Below are 7,722 nucleotides of genomic sequence, written 5' to 3' on the forward strand. Positions count from 1 at the left end.
CTCCAACAAGGGATAGTTAAAAATGGGGGGGGGGGGGGGGAGAGGGGGCTAAAGTTGTTGAGCAAGAAAAAGGACACCAAGAGTTAAATTAAAAAAAAATATATTAAAAAAGTATGGCCCCTTTAAGAAATGCTTTTGAGGCTTTTTGGCCCTAACAGGTTGCTTGTCTTCCTGTGCTGGGACAGGACAGCTCCCCTGTGGAACCAGGTAAGCCCCTGGGGTTTTTGTCTCCTGGCCAGAAAATACCAGACACTTTAGGTATTTTAAAATACCTAAGTCCGGTGTTGTCTGATTTTTTTGCCAGACGGGTGAAAATACCAGGTGGTCAGGTTCAATACCAGACACCTGGCAACCCTACACCATTTCGCCAACACCACCCCCATCTGAGCCCTGCCGCCATCCTGACCTTGCTCCTCTGCCCAGCAGCTTCCTGCTATGGGCTCCTGTGTGGGATACACTTGCCTTCTCCGTTGGAGCTTTCCCAGCGGCGTGGGGTCCATGCGGCCTGACCTGTGTGCAGCTAGGCAGCCACCATGGGGCTCTGGCACCAGCTCCAGCCTTGGAGAAGTGCTGAAGCTGGGGCAGGGCCGCATGATGGGAAACTGCCCTGTATGCCAAGTCCGGAGCTCAGGTGGTGGCTTGGCTGTTCCTGGGGCTGCAGTGTTGTTTTTAGCAGTTCAAATTAATCAGGATGCTATAGTTCCTGTCTCCTGGCCCCGCTTAAAGCCGCAGGCACCCTGACTAAGCCTTGTGGCAGGAAGCAATACAGCCTAATAGACACACAGGGGTGCAAGGGTGTTGAGGCTGTCATGTTACTGGATTTTAAGGGGATCAGACAGGTCACTGCTGCATCCATGGGGGGGGGGGGGGAGACGGACGGGACGGGACGTGTTTGCCCCCAAAGCCTGTACAAAGGGGGCCCAATGAGGTGTCAAATTAAAGTTTATGTTCTATTAATTCTGTATGTTCATTTACTTGTATGATATCTGTATGTGGAATTTTAAATATGTATTCTGTGCTTCTACTGGAAGATTGTCTGAGACAGATCAAAGGCCCAGGAAAGTTCAGTCAGTAACCATGCTAATTAGCAAGGCTCTCAGAGAGGCCAATACACGCGTGAAGAATGTGTCTGGGACCTGCAAACCAGCCGATAGCATGACTGCTGACTTGGAACACAAGGATAGGTCACTGAGCCATGTGACCTGCTCCAGCTTTGAAGACACCAGGGATGGATATAAAAGGCACGCTCCATCTTCCCTTGAATTCCGCCCCGATCTCCGATGCAGCCTTGTGAGGAATACTGAACCGGGAAGAATCTTTCACCCATAGGATGTACACCGGAGACTTTTAAGATAGCAGTTAGCAGAGATGTTACAAAGAGCCTGCACCGAGAACTCAGTGATTCGGCGCATGTAATGTATCCTCCTTAACAACCTTGCACTCATGCTTTTTTCTTTTAATAATAAACTTTTAGATTCTAAAGGATTGGCTCAGCGTGATCTTGTGGACAAGATCCAAAGAGCAACTGACTGGGAATTTGTGGCTGGTTCTTTGGGACAGGAAAAAGGGGTTCTATAATCCCTCACCTGGGTGTTAAGCCTGGGGCTGATTGTGGCATAGAGAGAGCTGGAGTGCATGAGCCGTTTTTCTCATGAGGCTTCCCGCTGGTGGGATTGGCAGCTGAAGCGCTGGGTGTTCAAGGGTTTGTGGCCTATTTGGGAAGGGTCTCCAGCCAGGGACTGCAAGGAGCCCTGAGGATCTGGCCCGGTCTAGAACAGGCTCAGAGTCAGCAATACAGGCTCATGAGCGCTAGGGGACCTAATGGTGTTGCGTGCTGACAGCAATACAGGCTAATGGTGTAAGGGGCTCAGATAGCAATACAGCCGACTAGGCACAAAGGTATTGGAGGCTGACACGGCAATACAACCTAAGGAGCACTCGGGGACCCGATGGCGATACAGGCTTATGGGCAAAAGGGGACGCACTGGTGTTGGGGGCTTAGAGACAGCAGTACAGACTAATGGGCACGCATTTCCGTAATAGTGTTGGGGGCTCAGTCAGCATTACTGCTTCACGGGCATGATGGTTTTTGGGGACTCTCACGGAGCAATAAAGCCTAGTGCGCACAAGGGGGCACAATAGTGCTGGAACCTGAAACCGCAATACAGCATAATGGGTGCAACGGTGTTAGGTGATGAGAGCCAGCAAAGCATCCGAATACCCACGAGGGGGCAAAATGCTGTTAGGGGTTCAGACAGCAATACAGACTATGGGACACTGGAGGGGGGCGAAATGGTGCTGGGGCCTCAGTGGTAGCAATGCTGTCTAATGGGCACACGAGGGGCAGTGTTTTTAGGTGCTCAGAGACAGCAATACTGTCTAATGGGCACAAGGGGGCGCAATGGTATTAGTTGATCAGAGACCGCAATACAGCCACATAGGCAGAAGAGGGCGTAATGGTGGTGTGACCACAGAGACAGCAATACAGGAAAATGTGCACAAGAGGGCGCAATGGTGGTAGGTGATCAGAGCGAGCAATACCGTCTAATGGGAGTAATGGTGTTGGGGGCTGAGACACAGCAATACAATGTCATGAGCACGAGGGGGCGCATTAGTGTTATGTGGTCAGACAGCAATGGAGGCTGATTCACGCTGGGGGGGGGGGGCTGCAATAGTGCTGCGGGCTCAGTGATAGCAATACAGACTAATGGGCACAAGGGGGCGCAATGGTGTTAGCTGATCAGAGACAGTAATGCAACCTCATGGGCAGAAGAGGGCGTAATGGTGTTCTGGGCACGAACAGATAAGTAATAGGGGGCGGAATGCTGTTGCGGGCTGAGAGAGACCAATACAGCCTCATGGGCACAAGGGGGCGCAGGGGTGTTGGGGAGGCTCAGACGGCAATACTGTCTAATGGGCACAAGAGGGTGCAATGGTGTTAGCTGACCAGAGAGCAATACCGCCTAATGGGGCGCAATGCTTCTGGAGACAGCAATACGTTCTAATGGACACAAGGGGGCGCAATGGTCTTAGGTGACCGGAGAGAGCAATACAGCCTCATGGGTAGAAGAGGGCGTAATGGTGTTGGGGGCTCTGAGGCAGCAATACAGGCTAATAGGCACTAGGGGTTGCGAGCTGCGAGAGACCAATACGTCCTAGTACTAGCCACAAGGGGGCAAAATGCTGTTAGGGGCTCAGAGACAGCAATACAGACTAACGGGCACGAGGGAGGAGGCGAAATGGTGCTGCGGGCTCAGTGATAGCAATACAGAGACAGCAATACTGTCTAATGGGCACAAGAGGGTGCAGTGTTTTTAGGTGCTCAGAGAGCAATACTTTCTCATTGGCACAAGGGGGAGTAATGGTGTTGGTGGCTGAGAAACAGCAACACTGTGTAACGGGCGCTAGGGGGCGAAATGGTGTTGGGGAGGCTCAGAGACAGCAAAAGAAGGACATGAGCACAAGGGGGCGCCGTAGTGTTATGCGGTCAGACGGCAGTGGAGGCTGATACACACGGAGGGCTGCAAGAGTGCTGCGGGCTCAGTGATAGCAATACAGACTAACGGGCACGGGGGGAGCGAAATGGTGCTGGAGGCTCAGTGAGAGCAATACAGACTAATAGGCGCTAGGGGGCGCATTGGCGTTGCGGGCCGAGGGACAGCAATACAGTCTAAAGGGCACAAGGGGGCGGAATTCTCTTAGGTGCTCAGAGACAGCAATACAGACTAATAGGCACTAGGGGGCGCGTTGGCGTTGCGGGCCGAGGGACAGCAATACAGGCTAACGGCCACAAGGGGGCGCAATTGCCTTAGGTGCGCAGAGACAGCAATACAGACTAATAGGCACTAGGGGGCGCGTTGGCGTTGCGGGCCGAGGGACAGCAATACAGGCTAATGGCCACAAGGGGGCGCAATTGCCTTAGGTGCTCAGAGACAGCAATACAGGATAATGGCCACAAGAGGGCGCAATTGCCTTAGGTGCTCAGAGACAGCAATACAGGATAATGGCCACAAGGGGGCGCAATTGCCTTAGGTGCTCAGAGACAGCAATACAGACTAATAGGCACGAGGGGGCGCGATGGAGTTCCGGACCGAGGGACAGCAATACAGGCTAACGGCCACAAGGGGACGCAATTGCCTTAGGTGCGCAGAGACAGCAATACAGGATAATGGCCACAAGGGGGCGCAATTGCCTTAGGTGCTCAGAGACAGCAATACAGGATAACGGCCACAAGAGGGCGCAATTGCCTTAGGTGCGAAGAGACAGCAATACAGACTAATAGGCACGAGGGGCGCGATGGAGTTCCGGACCGAGGGACAGCAATACAGGCTAACGGCCACAAGGGGACGCAATTGCCTTAGGTGCGCAGAGACAGCAATACAGGATAATGGCCACAAGGGGGCGCAATTGCCTTAGGTGCTCAGAGACAGCAATACAGGCTAATGGCCACAAGGGGGCGCAATTGCCTAAGGTGCGCAGAGACAGCAATACAGACTAATAGGCACTAGGGGGCGCGATGGAGTTCCGGACCGAGGGACAGCAATACAGGCTAACGGCCACAAGGGGGCGCAATTGCCTTAGGTGCGCAGAGACAGCAATACAGGATAATGGCCACAAGGGGGCGCAATTGCCTTAGGTGCGCAGAGACAGCAATACAGGATAATGGCCACAAGGGGGCGCAATTGCCTTAGGTGCTCAGAGACAGCAATACAGGATAATGGCCACAAGAGGGCGCAATTGCCTTAGGTACTCAGAGACAGCAATACAGGATAATGGCCACAAGGGGGCGCAATTGCCTTAGGTGCTCAGAGACAGCAATACAGGATAATGGGCACTAGGGGGCGCGTTGGCGTTGCGGGCCGAGGGACAGCAATACAGGCTAACGGCCACAAGGGGGCGCAATTGACTTAGGTGCTCAGAGACAGCAATACAGGATAATGGGCACAAGGGGGCGCAATTGCCTTAGGTGCTCAGAGACAGCAATACAGGATAATGGGCACAAGGGGTCGCGTTGGCGTTGCGGGCCGAGGGACAGCAATACAGGCTAATGGCCACAAGGGGGCGCAATTGCCTTAGGTGCTCAGAGACAGCAATACAGGATAACGGCCACAAGGGGGCGCAATTGCCTTAGGTGCTCAGAGACAGCAATACAGGATAATGGCCACAAGGGGGCGCAATTGCCTTAGGTGCGCAGAGACAGCAATACAGGATAATGGCCACAAGGGGGCGCAATTGCCTTAGGTGCTCAGAGACAGCAATACAGGATAATGGCCACAAGAGGGCGCAATTGCCTTAGGTGCTCAGAGACAGCAATACAGGATAATGGCCACAAGGGGGCGCAATTGCCTTAGGTGCTCAGAGACAGCAATACAGGATAATGGGCACTAGGGGGCGCGTTGGCGTTGCGGGCCGAGGGACAGCAATACAGGCTAACGGCCACAAGGGGGCGCAATTGCCTTAGGTGCTCAGAGACAGCAATACAGGATAATGGGCACAAGGGGTCGCGTTGGCGTTGCGGGCCGAGGGACAGCAATACAGGCTAATGGCCACAAGGGGGCGCAATTGCCTTAGGTGCTCAGAGACAGCAATACAGGATAACGGCCACAAGGGGGCGCAATTGCCTTAGGTGCTCAGAGACAGCAATACAGGATAACGGGCACAAGGGGGCGCAATTGCCTTAGGTGCGCAGAGACAGCAATACAGGATAATGGCCACAAGGGGGCGCAATTGCCTTAGGTGCTCAGAGACAGCAATACAGGATAATGGGCACAAGGGGGCGCAATTGTCTTAGGTGCTCAGAGACAGCAATACAGACTAATAGGCACTAGGGGGCGCGTTGGCGTTGCGGGCCGAGGGACAGCAATACAGGCTAACGGCCACAAGGGGGCGCAATTGTCTAAGGTGCGCAGAGACAGCAATACAGACTAATAGGCACTAGGGGGCGCGATGGAGTTCCGGACCGAGGGACAGCAATACAGGCTAATGGCCACAAGGGGGCGCAATTGTCTTAGATGCTCAGAGACAGCAATACCGGATAATGGGCACAAGGGGGCGGACTTGCCTTAGGTGCTCCGAGACAGCAATACGGACTAATAGGCACTAGGGGGCGCGTTGGCTTTGCGGGCCGAGGGACAGCAATACAGGCTAATGGCCACAAGGGGGCGCAATTGCCTTAGGTGCTCAGAGTCAGCAATACAGGATAATGGCCACAATGGGGCGCAATTGCCTTAGGTGCTCAGAGACAGCAATACAGGATAATGGCCACAAGGGGGCGCAATTGCCTTAGGTGCTCAGAGACAGCAATACAGGATAATGGCCACAAGGGGGCGCAATTGCCTTAGGTGCTCAGAGACAGCAATACAGGATAATGGCCACAAGGGGGCGCAATTGCCTTAGGTGCTCAGAGACAGCAATACAGACTAACGGGTGGGGGGGGCGAAATGGTGCTGGGGGCTCAGTGATAGCAATACAGACTAATAGGCACTAGGGGGCGGATTGGCGTTGCGGGCTGAGGGACAGCAATACAGTCTAAAGGGCACAAGGGGGCGGAATTGTCTTAGTGGCTCAGAGACAGCAATACAGACTAATAGGCACTAGGGGGCGCAATCGTGTTGCGCGCCGAGAAAGACCAATACAGCCTCATGGGCACAAGAGGGCGCAATGGTGTTGGGGGCTCAGAGACAGCAATCCAGGCTGCCCGACACTCACTAAGGGGTGTAGAATAGTGATAGAAATGTAGCCGTGTTAGTCTGGGGTAGCTGAAGCAAAACGCAGGACAATGTAGCACTTTAAAGACTAACAAGATGGTTTATTAGATGATGAGCTTTCGCGGGCCAGACCCACTTCCTCAGAGGTCTGGCCCACGAAAGCTCATCACCTAATAAACCATCTTGATAGTCTTTAAAGTGCTACATTGTCCTGCATTTTGCTAAGGGGTGTAGAGAGGTGAAAATGGGTTAAGAGGTGTCTATATAGCTAGCACTAAGGGAACGAGCGGCAGGAGTGTGAAATGGAGGCGGAACGGTCCGTGGCTCTGAAACACTCTGACATTTGAGGGCCAAGGCTGTGGCCGTTGGCGAGGGAGTTTGTGGAAGAGAAGCCCGGTGGCATGCCATGCCATGTCCTGGCACTAGGGCTCAATGGCAGGCCTTGCACCGGTAGTTTTCTGCTGTATTTAATGCCGCCTGGCCGTGTGTGACCAAGGGCGGAATTTTGGGCGGGTAGGGGAGGCAGCAGCCGTGCGCTCCGGGAGGCGGCTTGCTCTTCATCCCGTACCCGCACGCTACGGGAGCGAGGGGAACGTAAGCAAGGAACGCAAGTGCTATCCCCTCGCTCCCTTAGCGTCTGGGCACGGGAGGAAAAGCAACCTGCGTCCGTCCCGCCGCCGCCCCCGCCCGCCCGAAATTCCACCCTTGGCTAAATCCCTTAGCTAAATGACCATAAAAAAACCCAGGGACAAACGGCTTTCAGTGACACCGATGTAACTGCTCCAAATCAGAGGAGCTAGTTCAGATTCACACCAGTGTCTGAGGACAAAAAGTCAAGTTGAAAGGACTCCTGCGCTTTGATACGAGAGAACTGGCTCTTCCCTGCAGAGGAAGGCGTGGCTAGGGCACGAGACCTTCACGTGACCGAGAGAGGCGCGAGCAAAGGAGCCAATCAAAGAGAGGCGTCTGAAAGCAGCCAATCAGAGCCTCGCCGGGACATATAAAAGGAGCTGCA

This window comes from Pelodiscus sinensis, chromosome 3 (genome assembly GCF_052426305.1).
Source record: "Pelodiscus sinensis isolate ZL-2025 chromosome 3, ASM5242630v1, whole genome shotgun sequence".
In the NCBI taxonomy this organism is placed as follows: domain Eukaryota; kingdom Metazoa; phylum Chordata; order Testudines; family Trionychidae; genus Pelodiscus; species Pelodiscus sinensis.